This window comes from Orycteropus afer, unplaced genomic scaffold, assembly GCF_000298275.1.
Source record: "Orycteropus afer afer isolate SDZICR_OR568_19922 unplaced genomic scaffold, OryAfe1.0 scaffold00127, whole genome shotgun sequence".
Taxonomy (NCBI): Eukaryota; Metazoa; Chordata; class Mammalia; order Tubulidentata; family Orycteropodidae; genus Orycteropus; species Orycteropus afer.
Window position 1 is genome coordinate 6,267,815 of NW_006921714.1, and position 8,223 is coordinate 6,276,037.

Genomic DNA, 8,223 nt, shown 5'->3' on the forward strand with positions numbered 1-8,223 from the left:
CTGGAAGTTCTCTGTCAATATACTGCTGCAAACGTTTCTGAATTATCTTCAGTAAGATCTTACTTGCGTGCGATATTAATGATATTGTTCTGTAATTTCCACATTCTCGGAAACCCAAGGAGGGGTCGCTATGAGTCAGGTCCGACTCGACGGCACTTAACAACAACAACAACCCAGGCAGACATAAGCCACTCCATTTATTACAGTGACAGGACAGCCCTACAGAGGCACCAAGGCTCAGCTGATGGGTGCACTCTTTTTCATTCAGGTTCAGAACCAAGTGTGTCAGAGTCAGGCCTGACTTGGCTCCAAACAAGCCTCTGGGCCTCAGTTTCCCCGCCTGCCCATGAAGAAGCTGGCTTAGAACCCTGGGGACGCTTTGGGCTCTGAAAATCTCCTGTCATGACTAGGGATAGCTGATGAACTCGGATAGAATTGTTGTGATTCTTTTTTCAAGTCTGAGCTCAGGATTTAGGAGAGGTTGCACACACTTTGAGCTCGCAAAGGGGTCTCACCCACTTCCCAGGCAAAGCATGCCCAGTTCTCCTCATGGACTCCTGTGTTCACCAGGCATTTTTGCAGATGGTCACATTAAAGCATGATTGAAAAATGAGCTGTAGCTCTGCCATGAGGGACAGCAGGGCCAGGGCTGCTGCCTCAGTCAGCAGCTCACGTCATTACTTCTGTGTTAATAGCAGGCCAGGCAGCCATGGGGAAGACATGTTGACACTTCCCAGCTGATGGACTTTTCTTCTTTTTTCTTTTTCACTGCAAACAAATGCCACTTAGGCATTTTTCCTCCTCCAACGAACTCCCTGGAGTGCAATAAACATGTGGGACTAAGAGGGACTATTCTTCTTCTTCTTTCTAGAAGCCTGGAGCAGGAAAGAACTGCACGGGGGTGAAACCCAGGAGGCAGGGATGGTTGATCCTCAAGATTCACCTGCCTGTGGGGCCATCCGCACCGCAGAGCCAGCCGCTTCCCAGGCTGAAGGTGGAGACAATGCACTCGGAGCAAGAGGCTACCCTTTGCCTCTCTTGCTATTTCTCTCCCACTCTGACTATTTCTCAAACACGCACTCTGCTCTCCTTCCTCTTCTCCTCCTCCCCCTTCCCCTTCACCAAAAACACACAAAACCGTGGGGCCATCAGAGACACGAAGCCCACTCCTCCCACTCAGACCAGGAAAGGGAAGGCCAGTGAGGCTGCTGGGGCCCTGGCGCCTCCCAAAACGCCAGTGTCCACAGGCTCTGGCCTGGGTCCTTTTCCCCATCTTAATTTTGAGAGTTGTGTCAGCTAGGCTGTTAACAGAAAGGGTGCAGGGTCTGGTGCCGTGAAAGAAAACACCTGGCCGTCTACTTCTGAAAAATCAGTACTTGAGAACTCTGTGGGACCCAGTCTACTTTGACACACTTGGGGGTCAGCATGTATCTGCACTCAAACATTTTGTTAAGGAAACATTTCCTGCTCCAAACTGGTGGGGATCTGGGCTATCAACGGCTGGTGTGGTACAATGGGTTTCTTAGATGCCTTTTCTAGTCCTCCTTTTGTAGTTCTCCCAAAGTGATGGGCTAGTTTATTATCTGAAAAAGTAGCTTAAAAGTGATTGGTCAGTTAACCACCCACCCTATAGTTGACCTTTACTCGGATTGGCCAAGAGGCTCTGCCCGGTCTGACCTTTGCAGGATTGGTTACAGAGCCCACCTGTAATTAACAAGGAGCACATAGGTTAGCCTATAAAAAAAAAAAAAAAAAATCCGAGAACACTGAGCCTCATATGAGGCTTTCTGGTTGAGGAGAGCCAGGAGAGGGTCAAGTCCTGAGGACACATGCCGTGCACTGTGACCCTTCCGGATCAGGTAAACCTGTGACAGCAACAGAGGCTGTGGTTGTGATAGGACCAGAAGAAGCAGAGACAGTGATCAGACCCAGACTCAGATAGTGGTAGTGGACTATAAAGGTGGAACCCAGCTGAGAGGATCAACCAATAACCAAGCCTGTCAAGTGCCATCACTGAATTTCCTGTTAGAAAGCTTTCTGGTGAGTGAGAATCAACACTGGTTTTGGTGACCGGTCGGGGGTCCCCCTCGAGATATAAGTGGGTCTCTGATTAGACAGTCAGGCCCTGTGCTGAGACCCCTCCTGAACCTTGCCATTTGCATACATTCATTTCTGTTTATATCCTTTTCTGTTATTAAACAGTTATTGCAGTTCTGTTGTTTCCATGAGTTTTGTGACTGTGCCAGTGGATTATCGAACCCCATAAAGATTGCAGCTGAAAGGGAGAGGAGCTGGTGTCAGAAATGATTGAGAAACTGGATGAGGGGGTATATTTGAACTCTGCCTCATAGGATCTAACTTGGTGCTTATCCTTATAGTCAGAATTATTATTACAGCTGCATTTTTAATTACCATGTTTCTCTCCTGGAGCGACAACTCCTCAATCTGCCTGAAGTACTTACAAACACATGTGGTCCCAAGGCAGAACTGAGTCAGCTTCACTTGGCTTCTCAAGGGGGCCTGAGGTCCACAAATGACCAAAGATGGACATAGCTTAAGGGCAGGGTATGTGATCTTGTTAGGGATGCTGTAGGAGGAGGCATTCTCAGACTTCTGAGGGAGAGCAAAAGGGTTGTAGGCAGTTATAGAATAAGGAAAAGTCAGAGGGAAGCCCAGGGGCCTGTGGGAGTCCAGTCCTGGACTTTTCCTGGAAGGAGCAATACTTGGTTTGGGTTTTAAAGGATGAGTAGTTGTTTGCTAGACAAAGAAGTCTATAGTTCTAGACATCTACAAAGGCAGGAAAACAAAGGACAACTCGGAGACTCCAGTGGCCATATTACCCTACAGACTCAGAGAAAGGTGCATGGTCTGTAAGTGAGGGATGGTGGAGGGAGATGAGGCTGGAGGGGTCAGGAGGCCCTTTGGAGTAAAGGAATGCAGTCCTATCCATGAAATCACTGCATGATGTGGACTGTTGAAGTCTCACACCTGCTGTGGAAGTTCCTGGAGAGCAGCTAGCCCATGTTACGTCATGTGGAACGGGTCAGTCGCCCTCCCATACCCTCCTCTTCATTTTGCATTGTAATCACCTGTTTCTGGGTCTCACTCATCCCCTTGCGTTCTCCCTCCTGTCTTCAGCACCCAGCCCAGGGCCCTAAGAGCCTACCTTGCCCCTCCCGGGCCAACTCCAAACCTACTTTGTTTCCCAACCTAACATTCCCTCCCACCCAGCTCCTGATCCTGAGGTTTGGAGAGGCTGAGGTGCCCTCTGCTGGCTGTTCTTGGTCTTGCAGCTCAGAGAGCTCAGAGCAGGTAGCTGAGACCTGCCACTGGCCCTGTTCTGGCTTCCTTCTCCTGCCCATCGCCCTTTGCCAGCCCTCATGGGCCCTCCAGTGCACCACATATTCACACCTTCCCTCCTGGAATGCTCTCCACCAAGTGTCTGCACACTCCTGCTGGTCTACCACATCCCCAGTCATCACTAAGTGCCACCTCCTCCAGGAAGCCCAAGGACACTGACTGCACTGGCTTCCTGACTCCTCTGTCCCTGTTAGAACACCCATCATGGCTTCTACCGCACTGCAGGGTTCTCATTATTCCTCCTCGGAAGGAAGGAAGGAGGGGTCGCTATGAGTCGGGTCCCACTCGATGGCACATAACAACAACAACAACCCTGCAGAAGACTGTGTGATCCCCAAGGATGGAGACCATGTCCCTCCCATCCTTAGCACCCAGCGTAGAGCTGCGGGGAGCAAAGGCTTATCTGGGAAGTGTTTATCACCCTACCTCAGAGGGTCCAAGCAGGCCTCTTTGGAAGTGAGTGCCCTGGGGCAAAACCCACAGAGTGGGGTCCCAACATTTTTGGGAGATAAAAGCAATATACATAAATACATGGTCATTGAATAAATGTTCAAAAATAACAGTTTATAAACTAAATGTGAAACCTTCTTTAACCCTTCCCCCATCCCACAAACTGCCCATAGATTTTTTAATTATTGCCATTATTGGTTGCTGTCAACTGGACTCTGACTCGTGGAGACCCCAGGTTGTCTGCATAGAACTTGCTTCGCAGGGTTTCAACGGCTGATACTTCAGAAGTAGATTGCCAGGTCTTTCTTCCAAGGTGCCTCTGGCTGAACTCCAACCTCCAACCTTTTGGTTAGCAGCCGAGGGTGTTAACCATTTGCACCACCAGGGACTTCCTAGTGATCATACTGTCATCAGTCTGGAATGACCTTCCCCCGGATTCCGTCCAAGTATTCCCTTTCACTTCATTTCCCTTTTCCCTCTTTGTGGTGTGTTACATAAACGGGCCATACTACATGTGATTCTGTACTGCTTTTAGGAAACAATCCTTCTTGAGGTCCCTCTGAGTCAGTACCAGCAGGTCGCTATCATTCCTTTTCATGGCTGCAAAGTGTTCCACCGTGCAGCACTACCGCACTGCGTGAATCCCAGGCATGTGTGTGCGTGTTTGCAGTTGCACACATGTCTGCATGCATCCTTGCACACACCTCTTTGTGCACATGTGTACATGTCTGTAGACAACCCTTAGAAGTGGATCAGCTGAGTTTAAGGGCATACACATTTCATACTTTAACAGCTTCTGTCAAAATATCCTCCAAAAAATCAATACCAATTTATAGCAATGCATACACGTATTGATGTCTCCACATCTATGGCAGCACTGGGTGTTATTAGGTTTTCTATTATTTTGACACATTTGGTCATCTGAACCTGAAATCTGGATGAAATGGATTCCTGAGCAGAGTGCGTTGGGAAGGGTGTGTGGTGCGTGGAGGGAGCCTCCGGCCTCTTGCACTAGGATCCAGCAGTGCTGCTTCCTTCTCCCTGGCAGGGGAGGGAGGGTCCCTGCCTGAAGCCACACTGGGCCCCTCAGGAGACTCCCTGGGAGAGGGGGCTTCCTGGCTAAGCAGAGCCCCCAGAGAAGCTTCAGGAGTTGATTTCCAGCCCTAGTGAGATGCTGGGAGGGTTTAAGGGATCAGCTCAGTCCTGCCCTGAGAATCCTCTTGGTGAGGGTGAGTCAGAGAACTGCCTCCTTGGCCCTGCACAGCACAGCGAAGAGAGTACAAAGCCAGTGTCGTGTCATGGAAGAGCCACTGGTTGTAGACCCCCAAGGTGCCTTCTCAGGAGTTTCCAGGCATCTCTGGGTGGTGCGGGCAGTTAACGTACTCGGCAGAGGCACCTGGGAAGAAAGGCCTGGAGACAGACTTCTGAAAAGTCAGCCATGGAGATCCTGGGGAGCCCAGTTTAGGCTGACCCACACGGGGTCGCCGTGACTCAGGGCTGGCCCCGTGGCAATGAGGGGAAGAGGTTTTGAGGTATCTCCTGGGCCTGCAGAGGTGGATGGCAGGAACGTCCTGGGCCCTCGCCTCTTATTTCCAGACTGTCTCCCCCTAACCCCCACCTGGACCAGGAGGGTTCTGTTTGGAGATTTAAGCTTGGAAATATATATAGAAATGTATATAGAAAGATCTGCAGAAAGAAGGACAACACGATCCCAACCTTCACCCCGTGCCACCTTCGTCCCAGAGTCCGGGGTCTTCTTGGCCTGCTCCCTCGGGGACAGGGGGTCCACGGCACCTGGTGGCATTTCTCCAGACTTTCATCTTCTGGGAGCCCAGGATGGCCTGCAGCATTTGCTGGCCGCCTTGCCTTCCTGTGCTTATTCCAGTAAACCCAACTCACCACCACTGGGAAGATCCTGATGCACTGCACCCCTAGAGGACAGAGGAGAACTGCCCCACAGAGTTTCCAAGACTGTCAACATTTTCTTTTTTTAATTGTGCTTTAGGTGCAAGTTTACAGAGCAGAGTTTGTTTCACATTCAACATTTTGTGTACATTTGGTTTCACTCCCCAACTACCATCCCCAACTGTAACCCACTTTCCTCCCCTGCCCTCCCAGTAACCCCCCTCCCGTGCCCCTCATAGTCATGCACTCCTGTGTGTCCTGCATTTTCTCCATGTCAATGTTGCCTCTCTGGTGCCCCGTGATCGACTGCTCCAAGGGATGTATCTCCACAGAGTATGTGGGTGTGTCACCATGGGTTGAGTGGTCTGCGTGTATGTCTTGTTTACTACTGGGCTGAGAGCCAGCCCCTGGGAGTGAGTTTTATTCCAGGCCTGAGGTGTATCCCAGGGGCATAGTATTGGGGGTCCTGTCAGACTCCATCTGATCAGTAATTCTGGTCATTATTGTGTTGTTGAATTTTGTTCCATGTTTTCCTCCCACTCTATCTAGGATCTCCAGTTTTGATCCTTTCCTGAGTGGTTGGCATTGGTAGCCAGGCACCATCTAGTTCTTCTGGTCTCGAGGGCCATTGTGTCCTAGGGCTGATGCTTCCAAATGCCCTTGGTTTTTCACACTCTTCTTTGCTTCTGATGATAGGAGACCATTAGCTGCATCTCAGATGGCTGCTTGAAAGCTTTTAAGACCCAATAAATACTCACCAATGTAGGTTATGGAATAAGATTTTTATGTATTTTGTTGTGCCAATTGAGTCTGGTGTCCCCCAATACTATGGTGCTGAGTCGGTAGATCCATTGGATCTCTCTCCCACAGCATCTGGCTGGCTGTGAGGGATTACTCTATGTCTGTTTTCTATTGTTTCTGTAAGGATTGCAGGCATTTTGTATCCCTGGTACCTGTGCAAGGTTAGCCTCTATCCTTGGTCTAGAGTATAATCCTGATCACTGACCCCCATCTGATTTTCACAGATGTTTATGTGTTTATCTGTAGCCTGGTGTTTGGTGTTAAGGGTAATGCAGTATTGTGGATATACTGGTTGGTATTAGCATCTGTCACCTATATATTATGTGCACAATTCAGTGTCCTCCTTTTTCCTAACGTTATCATGGCGGTCGGGAGCTCTGGTAGTGTAGTGCCTCAAGCACTTGACTGCTAACCAGAAGGCTGGTGGTTCAAACCCATCAGCCACTCCTCAGAAGGAAAATGGGGCAATCTACTTCCGCAGTGATACGGACTCGGGAACCCAAGGAGGGGTCGCTATGAGTCGGGTTCAGCTTGACGACACATAACAACAACAACATCATCATGGTGGTCACAGACTTTTCTATATCATTTCTCCCCTTACCCACCTCAGCGTGTGACCCCCAACTAGCCAGAAATTATTCCCTCCCCTTCCCTCCCTACCCCAGTAACCTACAAAGTGAGTTCCCTTCCTTAAGCAAGCCCTTCTTTGTCTTTTCATACTAATGGACTCATACAATATTTGCCCTTCTGCGATTGACTTATTTCACTCAGCACAATGTCCTCCAGGTTCATCCACTTTATGAGATGATTCGTGTATCCTTCATTGTTCTTCGATGTATTCCATTGTGTGAATGTACCATACATAATTTGGTTTTCCAATCATCTGTTGATGAGCATTTAGGTTGTTTCCATCTCTTTGCTATAGTGAATTGTGCTGCAATGAACATAGCTGTGCATATGTCTGTTAGTGTCCTGCCTCTCATCTCTTTAGGATACAGTCCTAGAAATGGAATTGCTGGGTCAAATGGTATTTCTATTTTCAGTTTTTTAAGGAAATGCCATACTGTTTGCCACAATGGTTGTACCATTTTACAGTCCCACCAGCAGTGTATAAGAGTTCCAATCTCTCTGCAACCTCGCCAGCATTTGTTATTTTCTGTCCTGTTGAACTTTGCTATTATTGCTGGCCTGAGATGATATCTCATTGTTGTTTTGATTTGCACCTCTCTAATGACTAAAGATCGCAAGCAATTCCTCATGTGTTTGTTGGCCACCAGCATATGGTCTTTAGTGAAGTGTCTGTTCGTGTCCCTTGCCCATTTTTGAATTGGATTGTTTGTCTTTTTGGTGTTGAGGTATTAAAGTTTTCTGTAGATTTTGGAGATAAGTCCTTTGTCAGATATGTCATATGCAAATATTTTCTCCCAATCTATAGGTTCTCTTTTTACCCTTATGATGAAGTCTTTTGATATGATAAGCATTTAATTTTTCAAAGGTCCCAGTCATCTAGCTTCTCCTCATCTTCTGTGCATTCTGGGTTATGTTTGATGGTCTATTTATGCTGTAAATTAGAGCTCCCAGATTTGCCCCTATTTTATCTTTGATGAATGTTATAGTTTTAGGTTTTACATTTAAGTCTTTGATCCAACTTGAGTTTGTTTTTGTGTGGGGGGTGAGGTATGGGTCTTGTTTCATTTTTCCGCAAGT